The sequence below is a fragment of the Lutra lutra genome, chromosome 7 (assembly GCF_902655055.1).
Source record: "Lutra lutra chromosome 7, mLutLut1.2, whole genome shotgun sequence".
NCBI classification, from domain to species: domain Eukaryota; kingdom Metazoa; phylum Chordata; class Mammalia; order Carnivora; family Mustelidae; genus Lutra; species Lutra lutra.
The window spans coordinates 119,815,574-119,836,389 of NC_062284.1; positions in this window are offsets into that span (position 1 = coordinate 119,815,574).

Sequence of the window (20,816 nt, forward strand, 5' to 3'; positions counted from 1 at the left end):
TGGGCTCTACATACCATCAGCCTTCCCTCCTCTCTGATTCCCCAGCCCTTCCAGTAACTCTGTGACCTAAATCCTATTTAAATTCCTCTCCGCTTGAAGACCTAGACCTGGGTCTGTCTTCGACTGATAAATCTGACTGATACAAATTGTACCTTATATTTGTTTCATGGTTTACGGTTAAAAAAAAAAATCTCCTGAATTATCTTATTTAAATTCTGTAACAATTCTATGAGGTTGAAAAGACAGGGATTATAGTGACCATTTTCATATGGGGAATAGAAAAACGGGCTAGCAGGAGCCTCATTGCTGGGTCCGTCTTTTCTTCTCAACAACTGAATAATTTTGGCCAATATAGTTCATCTTTCCAAGCCTCCGTTCTTTCCCCTGTAACATGAAGACTTTAGAGTACAATCATTAGCTTTCAGTCTTTGCTACAACTCGAGATAAATATATTTTACATCACTCCCAGTACTTACATCTTCATGCATTAAACAAACAAACGAACAAACAAAAAACCCAAGACTAGGGTTGCCTGAAACAAGACCCTTGAGAAGCACAATATACTCTGATGTTCTATTTATTCTATTTATTTTTTTAAGTGCTCATGGTAATTATTACAGGCTGAATGTGTGTGTTCCCCCAAAGTTCACATCTAGAAATCTTAACCCCCAGTGTGATGGTATTTGGAGGTAGAGTCTTGGGCTGGCGATGTGATCACATGGGTGGAGCCCTAGTGAACAGGGTGAGCACCCTTATAAAGAGACCCCAGAGAGTTCCCCCAGTTTCTATGCACTGTGTAGGACTTGCTAAGTCAGCAGTCTGCAACCCACTCCAAGACCCTCACCAGAACCCGACTGGGCGGGCACCCTGATCTCAGACTTCCAGCCTCCTGAAATGTGAGAGAGAGATTTCTGTTGTTTAAACCACCTCGACTTTGCTCATTTATAAGAGCAGCCTCAACAGACTACGACGATGGTCACCTACCACTCTATTGATTCCACAACCCAAGTACTTGGGCAAGAAACACCAGCTTCCTGAATCTCCCTTTCCCATCTGGAAAGTAGGAGAAATGATGCCTCCTTTATAAGATTATTGACAGACTTAATAACAATCGATTCTAGTTCAGGGTTTTAGCCTGATACTGGCTTTTATCCCTAGAACCTAACTGGCAGCACTAATCATAGCTAGTACTGTGATTACATTAAAAATGAAGAGCAGACTACAAAAAGAGTCCGGGGGTGGGGGGAGGGGAACATTGAACTGTTTACAATAGGAGAATACCAGTCCTGCCCAGGAGTTCAAAACCTCCCCTTTAGTTGCCAGGAACTCAATATAGAAACACTCACATGCTCGGGGTCTGCAGGTGAAGAGACACGGCTCAGGTTGGAAAAGGTTGTAATACTATCAAGCAGCAAGCCAGTGGACGCGTAAGTGAGAGAGCGGCCTCTTTCTGTCTGTGCATCCATCCCGCTGGAGTGCTCTACAGTCGAAATGTCTTTACGAGTTTCAGTTGCCACATACCCGCCTTCCATTTTAAGGAAACACGATTTCAATAGTTTTGCTCCCTAAGAGACAATGAGCAAATTGAATTTTTATAAATCAGCTACCGTGCCCCCACTGGCTTAAATGATAACTTGCGGAGGTTTTGTTTTTAATTCCTGATTCGTTTTCAACCCTGACACTTAATTGAAAGTCTCCCTGCTATCTTTGCCCTGCCTGCAACCAGAGTTCCTAGCTGAGAAAAATAGAAGGCATACCAGCAGTTCACACAGAAAGGGAATTTATTAAAGGAGATGAGGTTGCATACAGAAATTCCTGGAGGGCGAGAGTCCGTCTCCGAGCCGATGAACATGTGAGCTGGGCTGCAGGGCAGCTCAGGCAAGGACATGGTCCCTAGTCCTAGACACAGGTACTCTGTATGGCTGCCACTTTAGGTTCTCGATGCCAGACCTCTCCCTCTTCCTCCCTCCTCCTCCCTCCAGCTTTTTGAAAACTGGATTTTTTTGTTACCCTGTCATCTGAAAATTGGATTCTGGGAAACAGCTGTTTCCTCCCATTGCTTTCTCCCAAATTAAAATGTCACATAAACACATTGGATTGGAGAAGTCAAGGTCACCTGTCTGCACCCTGGCTGCAAGGGCACTTGGAAAAGGAAGGATGGCTTCTACCTTGGCTAGTGGGGGAGGGATTTATATTAGGGCCATTCTTCCCCAAATACTGGATAGTCATAAACTCCCACCATCATTTACTGTACGTTATCTGTACACCATCCCTCTGTCGGTGTAAGCAAAGATTTCCAAAGCAGAATTGTTCAGAGACTTGGCAAGCATCTACAGTGAAATCAGAAGTTTGTTTGGTGCTGTGTGGAGGTTTATGTGTGTAGCAGTTTCAGACACAGTACCTACCTGTGAAGGATTTTACAGCTTAGTTGAAAAAATAGACCAGTAGATATAACCAAGGTTGGTAAATCGTGGCAGAGTAGACCTTTAAATATTTAAGAGGAGAGTCTCTGGAGACTACAGAGTCCCCGAATTTGCAAATATGGATAATGAGTTCACTGCGATTTCTCTTTTGACATGTTTCCTATGCATATCCTCACTGTCTTTTCATTTTTCGTTTATATTTTCCCTTAACCTAGTGCCATTTTGCCACAGTTTGCTTCATTTTTGAAGAATACATGAAACAAAAACCAGAGATCCGCGAAGAAAGCTGTGATGAGAATGCTGGGTGACCAGCTAGGTGTTTCAGTGATAGAGTCACTTAGGTTAAAAAATGGTGCTTAAATTAGTGAAAGAAGGTCAGGGAAGGTTTATTGGAGAAAGAGAAAAATCCAGACTCCTTCAATGCGTTATAAGACCTTGTATGATCTGGCCCTTACCAATTGTCTGGGCTCAATCTCTGTTAATCTCCCCTTCATTCACTGTACTTCAGCCCCCTGGCCTTTTCTCTGTTCCTTCTGTGTAGCAAATGTTCCTGCCTCAGGGCCTTAGCAAGTGCTCCAACCTGGAGTGATCCTCTCCCCTGAACTTTGCATGCTAGTTCCTTCTCTCATTCAGTTCTCAGATAAAATGGCACCTTCTCCAGAAGAGCCTTCTCTAAACACGAGGGTAGAAGGCCATCCCATCCTCTGCTCTCCAGCACATCTTGTTTTATTTCTTTAAGTAATCTTACCGTTATAATCAGTTGCCACATTTATTCGTTTCCAAATAAATGTGTTTCCTTCTGAAACACAAGATCCGTGAGCAGAAATCTTGTCTGACCAGCTCGCCACACCCAGGAGAGTGTGCGATGTGTGTGACATACACTAGGTACTCAGTATTTACGGACTAAGTGAACAAGTTAAAGCTTTAAGGATAAATGAGACATTATATGTTAATTAAAATTTAAAAAAAAAAGATAAATGAGAGTTTGTAAAGAACAACAACATGGGCAGGACTTCCAGTCTGAGACAACAGAAGAGCATATGTAATCGGCACTGAGGGATAAAATAGCTTTGGACTGTGTGGAAGAAGCCAACCGTAGGCAGACACAGGGACGGGGATTCTGTGCCCCAGAGGGAAGCTCATTCCCTCAGGGACGGAGGGGCGATGGGAAGGTTCTAACACAGGTGAAAACATGCTGAGACAGGAGCATGACGAGTGCAGATGGAAGCTGCAGGGATGGAGATGACGGAAGGAGAGGTACTCAACAGCAAGCTAAAGACTTTTAATGAAAGCCAGGTTGTCCTCTGGGTTTGGCAGACGCCCTGTGAGATGGCGTGGTTGCACTAGGGCAGGGAGGAATCAGAGTCCAGGAGAATACTTAGGAGTTTTAGGGATCTCAGGCACTGTGTCAATAGGGTGTCAACAAAGATGGTGTAATTAGCAATGACCATAAGGAACCAAGAGACATTTTAAGGAATCAGTAGGACTTGGGGATAGATTGGCCATGGGGGGCCAGGGTAGTGGTCGGGTTCTGATGAGAGCCCTCTTGTTTACCGCAGACTGCTTTCGTCATGGCTGTATCCTCACAGGGTGGGGAGAGAGCTACAGAGCTCGAGGGGATCTCTTATAAGGGTGCTAACCCAATTCATGAGGGCCCCGTTTTCATGAACTAATTACCCCCCATACCCCACGTCCTCATACCATCACACTGGCAGTCAACCTAGGAATTTGGAGGGAACACGAACATCCCATGCATCGCAGTGACCTTGACCGTCCCTTTCCTCATGACCCCTGCCTGTCCTTCGAGGTTAGTTCTCCTGCCATCTCATCACTTCTGGGCCGCATCTCCCGTCCTTGTGACTCACACTGCGTTCGAGTTTCTGTTGTTCACAGCCAGGAACCCGGACTGGCTCGGCCCCTAATGTGCAGACTTTCCTAAGTCTGCAGAGACTTAGGAAAGGAGACACAGAACAAAAACACATGAATGAAACCAAGGTACTTGATTGTTTTTGAGGATTTTGAAGTAGTGAAAACAGACAGATAAGCTTTCTTCTGAGTATACAGTTATTGCAACTACTTTTTTTTTTTAAGAGACAGAAAGAAAGTGCAGGGTGTCGGTGGGGAGAGGGTAGAGGGAGAGGGGGAGAGAGAGAATCTCAAGCAGACTTTCTGCTCAGCGCAGAGCCCCACACAGGTCTCGATCTCAGAACCCTAAGATCACGATCTGAGCTGGGATCAAGAGTCAGACGCTCAACCGACTGAGCCACCCAGGTGCCTGCGACCACATTTTAACTGGCTCCCAAGCAGAAATCGCTACATTCAGAATTAATGTTACCAAAAAGCAGTTGAAATAAAAGTAGGATGCCAGCCCCTTCTGCTCCATGACCCCCAATATTCCTGTAGTTTAAACCAGAGCAACAATCTCAAAGTCACGTATGGGACGGATACAGATATATGCGCAGCAAATAGATGAGATTTCATTCAAACGTCACAGGAGGCCCTCCGAGATAATAGCTGGGCTGTAACATAGCAGATAAGTGAGACAAATTGCTCCAGAACATGGAAGTCCAACTATTTTTTTTTTAAAGAAGTGCTTAATTGATACAGCATGTAATAGGACATGTCCTCCTGGAGTTAATGAAATTTAGATCATAGGACTCACACGGTGAGGTCATCTGCAAATCAAGTTTCTAGATAGCATTTTTGAAAATGACTCATGTTACCAGAAGTGCTGTGGGACAAAGGACTGCCTGTGTTATCCCGGAAGGGCATTCTGCTTGTCAGGAAGCAAAGCTGCTGGAAAACCGACCATATGTTACCTATAAAATACCACTTTGTGCTGACTTCCTAGCAGTGGAGGAAAAGAAGAAACTTAGAGACCATGACAAAAAATCTGGTGGAGGTGGAGGAGGTTTGTAACCCCAGAATCCAACCACTTCTCTTCTCCTCCAGCACCATCTCACCCCTGGGTCTCTGCGGTGGCTTTCTGTCTCCTTATTTTCCCTCTTCAGGGTCTGTTCTTGTCACAGCAGCCAGAGTGATCCTTTTAAAACCAAAGTCCTACTTATGTTCCTATGCAGAACTCAGCAGATGCCCCCACCCCACACAGAAAAGCCCCTTCTGTGGCTTCCAAGACCCTATAATCTGTCAGCATCCCCCTCCACACACTCATACACACACACACATGCACGTACTCACACACACGTACCTTTGACCTCAGCCTGTGCTACTCTTCCCCTCACCCATGGTCTGCTTGTCGCCCTTGAACAACACCAGGCGTGTTCCTGTCTTATGGCCTTCGCTTGAGCTGTTCCCTCTGCCTGGAACACTCTTCCCTAGGATACCCACTTAGCTGACTCCCTCAGCCTTCCTGAAGTCTGTGTTCAAATGTCAGCTCCACAAGACCTACCCCGTCCTCTCTACTTAAAATTGCAACTTGCTGCTTCCCTTTCACCCTTCTCCTTTGTTGCCACATTTATTGACAGGTGTCTGTCTCCCCTGCTAGAACTTACACCCCATAATCACAAGCTTTTTCATGTATTTTTCCCACTCCTATGTCTCCATAGCCTAGATCGGTACTTAGCATTTAGTAGATGCTCAATAAACATTTATTGACTAAATGTCTCAAGGGGAAAGTACAGCTGGGCAGAAAATAGTTTCCTGAGTTTCTAAAACTCTAAGCCCACGGACAAGAGAAAGGAGAGGGTACAGACAAAATGCGTGGGAGAAACTGGAAAGGGGGAAGGAGTCTTCCCTACCCACATACTAGAATAACGGCTGAGCAGATTGAAGGAAACTGATGAAACCTGAGTTTAGTGAGTTCTAGAGAGTGAACCCTATGCTTTGCCTCATGGACAGAGTCCCAGGGAAAACCTCAAGACCACTGACAGGGGATGCCCAGGGTTGCATCTGTGCAGAGGGGATGAAAAACAGCCTCTCTGAGAGGTGTATACGCAGGAGGGAGTGGAGCAGCAGAGAGAGGTGCAGGACTGAAGACAGCCCCAAGGAGTGGACAGGAAGGAGAGAGGTCTCAGCGGCAGCCCGTGTGTCCAGATGTCCCCTCCCCACACCGCCCCCCTCCCACACCGTCACATAAGCCTGAGAAAGTGCAGTGATCCTTAGAGACTGATTGGATTTTTCCCACCACCCCATTGGGATAAACATAGAAATTTGAGTTATGTAAAAATAAAATTCTATTTCCTGCACTCTAAAGCTCCAATCTGCCTGGTTTTATGTCATGTCAAAATGATTACTAATATACCAAGGAATGGAATGGATTTCAAAGACATTTTGGTCACGTGCCAGGCAGAGTCCAACTCTGTCCCCAGTCTGGGACAGGCACTGTTTCGTCTGCTGACCTTGGGTGCACTTCTGCAGGGAAATTAGAGAAGTGTTAGGCGGCTGCACACAGCCGAGTAATTGCCATGGCAACCAAAGGCCCATCACCTGAGCTTTATTCAAACTGCTTTATCAGGACTGAATTGTTGCACCCAAACTCAGAAAAATGGAAGATGGAAAATTCATCTTCTCACTCTCTTTCTCGTCCTTTCTTATGTTTTAGTATTGGAGGTCTAAGAGTGACCCGTTCCGTCTCTTCTAAAATTACTCTGAATGCCTTTTTCTTTCCATCTCTGATTCGTGGTCTGATTCATGGGTCCTCGCACTTGATGAGGTGAGGGATTGGGATAGAATGAGCACACGGCAGCTCCCTTGGGGCTCACCCTGCCATGTCACACGTTGGAAGGCTGGCAGAATGACGGTGTGTCCCCAAAGAGGCCACAACAGAGCAAGTACATCTCTGGTCTGTTGAAGGGGATCCACGACCCTGTCATTCTATTGTCTGGATAGGAAAGTTGTCATGTCAGGCTGTTTCTGGACGTGGCGTCGTGTTAATGAATAAATGATGACTTGTCCAGATTCTTGTGGATTTTATTTCTCTCTGATCTATCATTTAAAGTAGAAGACAATAAACATGAAATCATGTGGAATACAGTTCAGGTGATGGGTTCCTAGGTTGCTATGGTGATCACTCTGCTACGAATCAATGTCCCTTCTAAAAACACTTCTAACACCTTAATAAACCTCAGCATCAACCACAGAGCATGCCTACAATGTTTATGCCTGGGACCCTTCCCCAGGATCTGACTTAGTGGAGATCGATATAGGGCCTAGGAATTGTAGGGTTTTTTTAATTTTTTTTTTAATTTAAATCCAATTAGCCAATGTAAAGGACATCTTTAGTGTTTGATATAATATTCAGTGATTCATTAGTTGCATGTAACACTCGTGCTCATCACAACACGTGCCCTCCTTAATACCCATCACTGCATTATCCCATCCCCCTGCCCACCTCCCTTTCGGCAACCCTCAGTCTGTTTTCCAGAGTCACGAGTCTCAGGTGGTTTTTAAAAAGCACACCCTTCCCATGGCGATTCTCATTTAGATGGGCTTCACACCACACTGGAAGAAACACCGCCCACCCGGAATCTTCCCCTCTTGAGTAAAGTTGGGCTGTATGAGTACAGGTTTGGTTGACATGCCGGTGAGTCTCAGCTGACGTTGGGGTAGGAACACGTAGCTGCAGTAGGGTATGCTACTTAATTAGGTGCTCTTGAGCTAGTTGCATATCCTCAATTTTCTTACCTGTATTAAGACATAGATCTCCTCTTACACAGGGGAAATCTGGATTGCTTATGAGTGAGAACCTAATACAAAGTTACTACAGCCTGAATATCAAACATAGGCACAGGCAGACAAAGAAAATTTGATTCCAGACTGGCTCATATTAAAATAGACATTACTTCTGCAAAAAAAACTTTTAATAATGATTTGGGAGAAAAGATTCCCATGCTCATGTGAAAAGAAAGCCCAGTCTCCTAGCTTGATGTTGAGATTGCAAAAAAGAAATGGATTTTCTATCTTCATGTCTCCAGAGCTGCGGTAATAAGAAGTCATGTAGGTTTTATGGAAACTTTGCTACTTTGCCTTAAGGGTACCTACATACATGTGTATCTTGGTGTGAAAGACATAAAATCATTACATATATGGTTATATTGGGCTGCAGAGTAGTGGATGGAATTGAATTAATTGCTGGAATGTAATTAAACCTATTGGGTACTATCCCTTGAAAAAGAGCAACCTGTGGGTCAGTTATATCATAGAGACAAAATTACCTGTTTTACAAAGGAAAGGAAAAATTGGATCATAGAATTTTAGGTTGGAAAAACCCTAAGAGAGGCTCCATTCCTATTATTTACACTCGCAGATTTTTATTTTCACACCTGAGCAAAATTCCCAGCACCACCTGGATCCTTGCAGCGTTCTGGGGTGATCCAGAGTGATCCTAGGTCCTCTTGAATTCAAATATTTTTGTCATTTAGACTTTGTTGCTTCTCCATTTTTCAGTATTTGGATTTGACTTCTACAAGTACATTTCAGACTCTGCTTGCTTTCTTGTTTGTTTTATTTTGCTTTAGAGAATGGGGTCAGATGGAGGGAGTTGTTTGAAATAACAGAAAAACAAGCTGATAACCAGGACTTTAGCGCGCGTGCACACACACACACACACACACACACACACACAAGTAGGGCATAATGAGGCAAGATTAGCTCTGCTGCTCTAACAAAATATGTACACTAGGTGGCTTAAAGAACAGGTATTTATTTCCTATAGTTCTTGAGGTTGGGAAGTCCAAAATTAGGGTGCTGGCAAATTCCATTCATGGCGAGGGCCCTCCTCCTGGCAGAGAAGCATGCCTTCTCACTGTGTTGAGAGAGTGTGTTGGTGTGTTATTGTCTCTTGCTCATCCTATAAGGGCATTAATCCCATTATGGGGATTCTATCCTCATGACTTCATTTAACCTAATCACCTCCTAAATGCCCCATGTCCAAATACCATTATACTGTGTGGTTAGGGCTTTCACATATGAATTTTGGGGGGAGCACAAGCATTCAGTCCATAACAATGGCCTTGCACAAAAAGTATTTAACATGGAGGCACACAGGTGGCTCAGTCGGTTAAGGGACTGCCTTTGGCTCAGGTCAAGATCCTGCAGTACTGGGATTGAGTCCTGCATCGGGCTTCTTGCTCAGGGATCCTGCTTCTCCCTCTCCCTCTGCCCCTCCACCTCATGCTCACATTCTCTCTTTCTCTCAAATAAATAAATAAAATCTTTTTTTTTTAAAGATTTTATTTATTTATTTGACAGAGAGAGATCACAAGTAGATGGAGAGGCAGGCAGAGAGAGAGAGAGGGAAGCAGGCTCCCTGCTGAGCAGAGAGGCCAATGCGGGCCTCGATCCCAGGACCCTGAGATCATGACCTGAGCCGAAGGCAGTGGCTTAACCCACTGAGCCACCCAGGCGCCCTAAATAAAATCTTTAAACAAACAAACAAACAAACAAAAAAAACCCAATTCAACACCGCTCAGAAGACCTGGTCCCCTGGCAGTGATGGTTTTGAGGCAGGCCTTTCAACACTGCGAGCAATGTCCTCATCTGAGACATAAAGGGGAGGGACGGCACACTTTGTGTAAGCTCTTCTGGCTGTGAAATGCTATGACTCCATGAGCATCTCATGCCTGGCCCCTGGTCATCACTCCAGAAACATGTCTGAATGGATGATTACATGGATTAGGCACCCATAAAGAGAAAGAAATCCCTGGGTCTCTACAAGCTTCCAGATCCTGTCTCAAAATGCACACTTTTGAGATAAAAGAAATTATCCAGGAGCACCTTGATGGTTCAGTCGGTTGGGTGTCTGACTTGGTTTTGGCTCTGGTCATGATTTCAGGGTTGTGGGATCCAGTCCCAAATCAGGCTCCACAATCAGTGTGGGGTCTGCTTGTCCCTCTCCCTCCCCTATCTGCTCCTCCCCATGCATGCCCTCTCTCTCTGTTAAGTAAGTAAATAAATAAATAAATACACAAAATCTTCTTAAAAATATTTGAGGCAACTGTAAATGGAAGCAGAGAAAGAAGGAAGGAAGGAAGGAGAAAAGGAAAGGAATGAAAAGAAAAGAAAAAAGAAAGGAAGAAAAGAAATTATCTAGCAAAAAGCACATTGTTACGGGGTATGAGCAAAGCTGTGGTAGTGGAATATGGGTCAACTTTTTTCCTTTAGGAATTCTGTTTACGTAAACCCAAAAAGCAACACATTTTCCTGAATGTATGATGAAGTTCACTGTTTCTTTTTTCTAGACTTTTCCACAACACCTCAAACGACCCTGGCTCAGGGATCATCTTAGGTGAGTAGATCTCAGTGTCATCTGCTCTGTACTTCATGTTGATTTGAGCCTCATACAAACTCTGACATTTCCCATTGAACTCGGAGCCCAATGCCTAGTTCTTTTATATCAACACCCTGTGCTTTGGTTTAACACAGCTGGAAGCAAAGCTATGTCATCTTCACACGCGCTTTTCCGCACATTTCGAGGATTTAACCATAGGAAACCTGCCTATACATAGTCTTTGAGTTACACTGATAGAAGAGACACAATATAATACAGTGCCTGGTCCATAGTGGGTCTCAGGCAGGGTTTGTTGAATAAATAAATAGCTACCATCTACATATTCTTCCCGAGACAGGGGCGCCTGGGTGGCTCAATCGGTTAAACATCCAACTCTTTTTTTTTTTAATTTGACAGACAGACATCACAAGTAGGCAGAGAAGCGGGCAGAGAGAGAGGAAGAAGCAGGCTTCCTGCTGAGCAGAAATCCCAATGCAGGGCTCGATCCCAGGACCCTGAGATCATGACCTGAGCCGAAGGCAGAGGCTTTAACCCACTGAGCCATCCAGGCGCCCCAAATATCCAACTCTTGATTTCAGCTCAGGTCATAATCTCTGGGTCGTGAGATCCAGCCCTGCCTGGGGCTCCGAGCTCTGCAGGAGTCTGCTTGAGATTCTCCATCTTCCTCTCCTTCTGCCCCTCCCGTCCCCTGTACACACGCACATGCACACTCTCTCTAAATAAATTAATTAATATTCTTCCCAAGACAGACCTTTCCTTACTGCCTGCTAACGTCCCTTCACAAGCCAGCCATTCCTGGCCCAGAACTCGGAGCCCACGTGTCCACTACAGACAAAGGTGTGGGCCACTATTCACACCGATTCTGCCACACACATAATAGGCCTGAGTCCTCCCAGCAGGCGTCTGTTACTCCCATGTAGACTTCAATGTAAACATGGCCCCCGGCTGCCTGTGTATTTTTCCTCTGAGTCAGAGCCCTTTATCAAGGGCACAAAAAAGAAGGGGAGGAGGAGGTTCATTTTTCCAGACCCTGCAGGGTGTGCAGCCCATGCTTTTCCAATCTGCAGAAGGGAACTTGAGTCTCTCTTTCATGAGACCATGTCCCCATCCTGACCCACTGTGCCCGGAGCAGCTTTCTACTGCACAAGCCACCAAGACTCTGGTTCTCATGATTTCCTGAACATTCTCTTTCAGAGGGGGCCGGCCCCACTGAAGGTGATGGGAAAGGACAGACTTCATACAGAGAATGAGACCATTAAACCCTGCACACAGGATCCCCTATAGTGGGTTGACTAACATCTTCCAAATACTCATGTCCTCCCAGGACTTCAGAATGTGGCTTATGTGGAAATAGGGTCTTTGCAGATGTAATTTAGTTAAGGTGAGGTCATATTAAAGTGGACTTTAAATCCAATAACTGATGTCCTTGTAAGCGAGAGAGGACACCTATAGACACACAGGGAAGGAGCCCATGTGACAGTAAAGGTGAAGTCCAGAGAGACGCAGCGACAAGCCAAAGATTGCTGGCCACCAAGGAAGAAGCTCTCAGAATCAGCAGGGCCTTGCCGATATCCTGATTTGGGACTTCTTCCTGCAATGTGGGATTCCCCAAAATAAAAGTATATTTTAAAATAAGACAGCATGGCGCTGGATCTTGTACCATGACATTGTAGGTCAACAAAGGCTTGGACCATTATGGGAAGCGGAACAGAGGAGAAGGAAGGAGAAGTTGGAGCACACATGGGGTCAGGAGCAGAGCACTGAGCTAGATGTTACCATGTCAGACTGGAGGGTTTTGAATTACCCAGGAAAAGGTTGGAAATATTAAATAGAGGCTTAAGTTGTGGGTGCCTTTTAATATTAACTACTGAGGCACCGGGGTGGTGCAGTCGGTTGAGGATCCAACTCTTGGTTTGGGCTCAGGTCGTAATCTTGGGGTCCTGGGATCGAGCCCCGCATTGGGCTACCTGCTCGGCAGATATCTGCCTCTCCTTCTCCCTCTGTGCCTCCCCCCTGCTCCTGCATTTTCTCTCTGTCTGTAAAATGAATGGATAAAATCTTTAAAAAAGGAAGAAGGAAAGAAAAGGAATGTTCTGTGACTCTCCTCCAGGGCCACCTCAAATACTCGCTGCCTTTCCATTCTGGCACGAGCAGCATTTGAGAGAACCAGGCGAGTGCTGCCTGGCCGAGGGATTTGCTCCTCACTCCCACTGGCTGTGTCAGGGGGGTGGGAACAGGGACATGTTTAAACCACGTCTGCTGGTAAGGAGCAGATGCTTCCAAGAGACATCATGGACTCCACTGGCACCATAAAAATATGTTTATTCCATGCAGTAGGATTGATGCAACTAATATGAGGCTATAAAGATTGTTTCTGTCTTTAAGGCAAATAGAATGGGGCGCCTGGGTGGCTCATCAATTAAGCATCTCACTTCGGTTCAGGTCATAACCTCAGGGTCCTAGGAATCCTTGCCCAGCAGGGAGTCTGCTCGTGCCTCTGCACCCCCCCCCATTCATGTGCACACATGCTCTCTCAAATAAATAAATAAAATCATTTTTTTAAAAAGCAAACAGAAGACTTTGATTCCCAAATGGTATCTACATAGCAACTTCTAGGATCTTCAGAGTGACTTGCAATTTTTAAAAAAAGCATATGATTCCCTCCATCGTAAATACACCTACACACACACAGAGAGATACACCAAGAAAATACCCTGCCGAACCCCAAAGGTGTAATCTGTGTGGCACCGTGTGGGCAGAAATGGATGTGTGAGCAAAGTCAGCCCAGAAAGTGTCTCGAAACACTTATTCATCCTCCCACCCCCTTCCAAACACATTGCTGTTGAGTTTACAGCTTTGAAAATGTAATTAACACTTTTATTCATGGGAGAGTCGGCCCTGAGATTTTTTTTAACAGGATGTACTAGAAACAGATTCAAATCTCAATGAGCAATGGTTTACCTGAAGGATAAACTGAGTAGAGCCACTGTTTTCTGGTCTCCTGGGAACCTGGAGACCGTCAAGGGCTTAGATCAACCTTCTTTTGAATCCTGCTGTCATCGTTGTCCTATCCCTGCGTCCCATTTGAAAATTAAAGTGCACCGAGTAGAGCTTTAAGCAATAGCACGGTGAAAGCCCAGAAAAGCTATTTGAAAAGATAGAAACTAAAGCTTTTTGGCTCCTGGCTGGGCTAACGTCACCAGCTCCCCTCCCAGTCTGGGGATCTGCTTAGAGCAGTGCCTCTGCCAAGGTGGCTGCTTTCATGATGTGAGCTTAGGGCTGCCGTGGGGCTCCTCCCGCCCTCAAATGTCTCCCGTATCATTCTGCCATGATGCCTGAGATCTCATATGAAATTACAAGTATTCTACTCAGGAGGGAGAAACGCATAAAGCTGCCAACATTCAAGAGCGATTTTGGCATCCTCTTGAGGGAAGAAGACAGAACTGGCAAATATCGGGGAAGGGATACGAAGGTCTAGAACAGGAGGTGCCGATGGGCAGGGCAGGGCAAAACCCGGAGACCTGAGCAGCTGGAAAGGAGGCGGGCTGAGCCCGGGTGGGAGGGGGAGGGGGAGGGGAGGGAGGCTCTAAACAGGGCAAACTCCACCCACTTAATTCTTCCACCTCGAGCTGAGAAAATAGAAGGATAGTGTGGGTACTGCTGGCGAAACCACAGGCTAAATTATAGACCTTCGCCCTGGAATAGATGCTTTGTGTGAAAATGTGAGGGACATGTTATTTTTATATTAAAACAAATACATATATGCTTTGGGGTTAGTTGCAAGATCCACGTGGCTATTTTAAAGAGAACAAACCAGAAGGCTCCAGCCTCAAATGTCATGCTCGCTGGGGACCTCTTGGGGTGACTTTCTCATCTCTGCCACCTCGCTGGCCCCTGTTAGTGAATGTCACCATGCACCTGGAAAAGCTGCTGGCTAAAAAGCTTCAAGGACATGAAACTAAGGAGCCTTGTCCTGGGAAATCAAGAACACAGGGCAAGTCATGAGAACTTGTGTTGTTTTCAATGGAAGTTCCCGAGAATTTTTTTTTTTTTCCAATTGACATCCTGTTGGGGGCTATAAAACCAGCCTAAGCCCCCTGTAAGCCTGGCCGGTCAGCATGGAGGGGGTGTACTGCCTCCTGTCTGTCAGAGTCATTTGTGAGTTCCTCCCGTTGCCTTTTGAATGAATGAACCTCATCCATGCTTATTCACTGTAACGTAACTAAGATGTGCTCAGTGCTGTTTGAGGTGACCGTGTCCAGTCACAGGACTCCCTAGCCTGGGAAGTTGAACACATTCAGCTTTGCCTTCCAGGGAGTGTCTACGTTATTAGAAGGCTGTCTGGTTGGGAAGGTGGAAATGTACTGGAAGGTGGGAAATAGACGCATTACATCCTCCTTTGGTCTCTTACCAGCTGTGTAGCTGTGGGGGAACCATTTTATGTCTCTGAACTTTGTTTCTCATCTGTAAGATGGGGATCTGGATTGCTGGACCGCCAGGCCCACAGGGCTGCTGACAGTGTCAGAGAAGATCATACAAGCATTTTGTGACCTATAGAACTCATGGAAATAGGACACGGGAGACCTCTCATGTGTGTGAACCATTTGCTCCATCTCATCTTTTTTTTTTTTTTTTAATTTATTTGACAGAGATCACAAGTAGGCAGAGAGGCAGGCAGAGAGAGAGGAAGGGAAACAGGCTCCCTGCTGAGCAGAGAGCCAGATGTGGGGCTCGATCCCAGGACCCTGGGATCATGACATAAGCCGAAGGCAGAGGCTTTAACCCACTGAGCCACCTGGGCACCCCTGTTCCATCTCATCTTGATGTTTATCGCATTCATGGGGAGCTCTTTCCTTGTCTTCTACTTTTGCCAGTTCACCTGTTCTTAACTGGCTTAAAGGAGATAGCACACCAAGAGGCTGAGATTCCCAGCTTTTTCAAAAAATAAATAAACCTTTGTAAAAAGGTTTATTTATTTATTTGAGAGAGAGAGAGAGCATGCAAGGGGGTGGGGGGGTAGAGAGAAGGGAGAGAGAGAAACTCAAGCAGACTCCCCGCTGAGCGTGGAGCCTTATTTTGGGCTCAATCCCAGGACCCTGACATCCCGACCTGAGCCAAAATCAGAAGTCAGCCACTCAACCGACTGAGCCCTCCAGGTGCCCCTCCTTCCAGCTCTGCATTTTACTATCCAGATGACCTTGGGAATGGTAGGTAATCCCTCTGAGGTTATTGCCAGGAAATGGGAATCATGTCAGTTAATTTGTAGAGTTGTAAAGATTACAAGCAGTGGGCACCTAATCCATAGTAATGACCTCTCATTATGGTGTTCTCTCTCCCCACCTCTGTTCACAAGTATATCATGAGGGTCTTGAAAGGTAGTCGGAATCTTTCAATTTGAAGTCCTCTCTCCAAAGGATGCTGGAACATCTCCCACTGGAGATTTACTGGAAATCTCTCATTTGAGTTGTAGTAATAGGTAGATTCTTTAATAGATATAAGGCTATCTAGATTATCTATTTCTTCTTGAGGAAACTTCGATAGTTTGTCTTTTGAGGAATTTAAAGGTAAAGGTGCTCTTAGAAACCATTTAGCAGGGCACCTTGGTGGCTTAGTCAGTTAAGTGTCTGACACTTGATTTCTGCTGAGGTCATGATCTCAGGGTCATGAGATGGAGTCCGGCATCCAACCCCATGTCAGGCTCTGCACTTAGGAGGGAGCCTGCTTGAGATTCTGCCTCTCCCTCCACCACTCCCTGCCCATACTCTCTCTCTGTCTCTCAAATAAATCAATCTTAAAAAAAAAAAAACACCTAGCAAATTGGTTCTCAAACTTTAGAATACATCAGAGTAACCACCACTTCCCCCTAGACACTAATTCTAATGTTGTAACAAATACTATAATGGAAAAAAACTGTAGCCTGGGGTAAGTATTACTGCTTTTATTTCCCCCAAATTCCTGTCTCATGAAATACAAAAATATCATATAACTAGAAGCCCTGCATTTGTAAAAAGATAGCAATCTTGTTAAGAACACTACTTGTTGCAAACTATGATTAATGAAGCACCATCTGTGATATTCAGTGCGCTACTCACGAGTTGGAGCCATCTAGGCAATTTTTATGCTTTTGAATGCGAATGGGAGGACAAAAGGGTGAATCCACGAAGTGTGGCATAAACTATCTGATTGGTTGCATGTACTATGCAGCTGAGAAATTTTTATTTATTATCTAGTATAAGGGTATTCATTTTCACACTCGCCCCAGAAAACTTAATTTAAAATTTATATCCAACTTTATATTCTCCATTTAAAATTTATATCCAACTTTATATTCTCCTGCTGATCCTAAACATTGCCTCCACATAAATTCTTTTTTTTTTTTTTTTTTTTTTTTGTTTGACAGATCACAAATAGAGAGTCAGGCAGAGGGGCGGGGGAAGCAGCCCCCCACTGAGCAGAGAGCCCGATGCGGGGCTCTATCACAGGACCCTGGGATCATGACCTGAGCCGAAGGCAGAGGGCTAACCCACTGAGCCACCCAGGCACCCCCTCTACATCAATTCTTACGAAACACCTGCCTCCTCTTCAACCTGAACTCAGGTAAAGCTTGAACTCCTTAACTGTGGACTCGAAACCTTCTGTTCCAGTTCTTCCTAGGCCTCCAAATTTTGCTGTCATGCCTAGTCTGCTCCTGCTGCTACTGCCCAGTCCCATCCCGACAAATTCATATTCTAGTGGCCTCCAAATGTGTTTTCCCATTAACATTGCCTGGAAGGCCCCTCCCTAGCCTCTCTGTCCTCTGGCTGCTCAGAATCCTTCTTCACCTGACATTCATATAGCATGGTATAGCCTTTCTTATTCTTGTAACCGATTCATGTCTTTACATTTAATGTGTGTGGGGTTTTTTTAATATTTTATTTATTTATTTGACAGAGAGAGATCACAAGTAGATAGAGAGGCAGGCAGAGAGAGAGAGGGAAGCCGGCTCCCTGATGAGTAGAGAGCCAGATGCGGGATTCGATCCCAGGACCCTGAGATCATGACCTGAGCCGAAGGCAGCGGCTCAACCCACTGAACCACCCAGGCGCCCCTAATGTGTTTTTTGTAGGTAGTTTGTATCTGGGTCTTTCTTTCTTTCTTTTTTTTTTTTTTTTTGCCAGTCTGAAAATCTCTGCCTTTTAACTGGGGATAACCATATTTCATTTAGACCAGACTATGGACTGAATTGTGCCCTCCCAAATTCATCCGTGAAGCCCTAACCCCCTGATAGGACTACATTCGGAGACAGAGCCTTAAAGAGGTCATAAAGGCAAAATGAGCTCATAAGGTTGAGACCTTAATTCAATACAGCTGGTGCCCTTATAAAACAAGAAAAACACAACAGAACTCTCTTTCTCTCTGTCACGCGAGATCCCAACAAGAAGGCAGCCATCTACAAGTCAGGAAGAGAGCTCTCACCAGGAACGAAATTGGCTGACACCTTGGTCATGGACTTCCCAGGCTCCATAACTGTAAGAAAATAAATTTCTGTTGTTTAAGCCACCGCATCTGTGGTGGGCTTGTTACGGCAGCCCTCGCTGAGACAGGCCATTTACATTTAATACAATTATGGATATGGTTAAGTTTAAATCGACCATACTGTTTGTTTTCAGTTTGTGCCATCTCTTCTTTGCTCCCTTTCCCCTCTTTTTCGTCTTCCTTTGTCACCTGCATGGTACAGACACGCTGCTGTGGGACTTCAGAGGTAGGGGACGTTTATTCTGCCCAATCAGGGTGTGCTTCCTGAGGGAGCTGGTTCTGAAGGGATCCTAAGCTTTCATACAGTTATTCTCAATATGCTGAGAACTAGTAATTATGTTTGGTGGCATAAAGGGAAGGTGGGAAAAGTGTGGAATTCCAAGTAGATTTGAACCTGACCCCAGGACACTGCAAAGAACTGAGAGAGTTCAATTTATAACAAAAATCCATTTGCCTTTACGTGCTATACATAGTTCTTGAAATTTTTTGGAAATTAGTAACTCGGCCAACACATAACTTTGAAAGTCTTTTCTTGGGCAGAAAATGTGCTTCTCTAACTTTTCCTGTATTTACTCCGCCAATGGCATCCAAAATTCTTTCTTGCACCTGGTTTTTATCTATACCTGTTTTCCACAGAAAAGAAAAAAATACAATATAGGAGGTAGCTCTAAGATATAAAACTAATGAGAATAAGCACTTCTGATAGGAAAAATTTCCACATGTCTGATCTGGGAGGATAGACTTTTAAAATGCAAAACGTCATCATTTCATAATACAAAACATTAAAACTTCCATTACATTTTTAAAGTGTTTTAATTGAAGTTTAACTGAACAGGACATATTAGTTTCAGACATACAACACGATGATTCGATATATGTACATGTGACAAAATGATCACCACAATAAGGAGTTAACATCTATCACCTCACATAGTAACAATATTTTTTCAGTGATGAAGACTTTAAAGATCTACTCTTTTTAGTAACTTTCAAATATACAACGCAGCATTACTACAGTGGACAGTTAGGTTCCTTCCATGTCTTGGCTATTGCAAATAATACTGCAATGAACATGAGGGTACAAGAGTACTTTTCAAGGTAGGTTTTTTTTTTAAGATTTTATTTATTTATTTGACAGAGATCACAAGCAAGCAGAAAGGCAGGCAGAGAGAGAGGAGGGGGAGCTGGCTCCCTGCTGAGCAGAGAGCCTGATGCGGGGCTCATCCCATAAATGGAATGTCTGGATCATATGACAGTTCTATTTTTAATTTTCTGAGAACCCTCCATACTATTTTCCATAGTGGCTGCACCAATTTACATTCTCACCAACAGTGCACGAGAGTTCCCTTCTCTCTTCATCCTCGCTTGACACTTGTTATTTCTTATCCTATAATAATAGCCTTCTATAGCCATTAATAATAATATTACTATTAATAATAGCCAATAATAGCCATTCTAACATGTATGGGATAATCTCTCATTGTGGTTTTGATTTGCATTGCCCTGGCGATTAGTGATATTGAGTACCTTTTCATGTACCTGTTGGCCATCTGTTTATCTTCCATGTAAAAATGTCTCTTTAGGTTGTCCGCCTATTTTTTATCAGATTTTTTTTTTGCTATTGTGTTGTATGAGTTATATATTTTGAATATTAACCCCATATTAGATATAGGATTTGCAAATATTTTTTCCTGTTATGTAGGTTGCTTTTTCATTTTGTGGATCATTTCCTTTGCTGTGCCGAAGCTTTTTAGTTTGATATAGTCCCACTGGTTTATTTTTCTTCAATTGCCTATGCTTTTGGTGTCAGGTGCAAAAAATTGCCAAAACCAATGTCAAAGAGCTTACTGCCTATTTTTTTTTTCCTTGAAGTTTTATCGTTTCAGATATTATATTCAAGTGCTCTGCTCTGACTTGATTTTTGTGCATGGGGTACAGTAGTGTTCTAGTTTCATTCATGGATGTGGCTGTTAAATTTTCCCAGCACCATTTATTTGAGACTGTCCTTTCCCCCTTTTTCTTATTGCTTTCCATTGATCTGTGTAGCCATTTTTATGCCAACACCGTACTGTTTTGATGACAGCTTTGTAATATAGTTTGAACTCAGGATACATTACACCTACAGTTTTGTTATTCTTTTTCAAGATTGATTTAACTTCTCAGGCTCTTTTGTGGTTCCAAATCTTAAGATTTTTTTTTTTAATTTTTGTGGAAAAAATGTCATTGGAAATTTGATAGGAATTGCATTGAATTTGTAGATTGCTTTGGATAGCATGGGTATTTTAACAATATTCCAATTCATGAGCACAAAATATCTTTCTACTTATTTACATCTTCAATGTCTTTCATGAATGTCTTGTAGTTTTCTTTCTTTTTTTTTTAAAGATTTATATTTATTTGACAGACAGAAATCACAAGTAGGCAGTGAGGCAGGTAGAGAGGGAGAGGAGAAAACAGGCTCCCTGCAGAGCAGAGAGCCCGATGTGGGGCTCAATCCCAGGACCCTGGGATCATGAGCTGAGCCGAAGGCAGAGGCTTTAACCCACTGAGCCACCCAGGCGCCCCTCTTGTAGTTTTCTTATAGTTTCAGTATACAGGTCTTTTAAAATTGATTATAATTATGGTTGCCC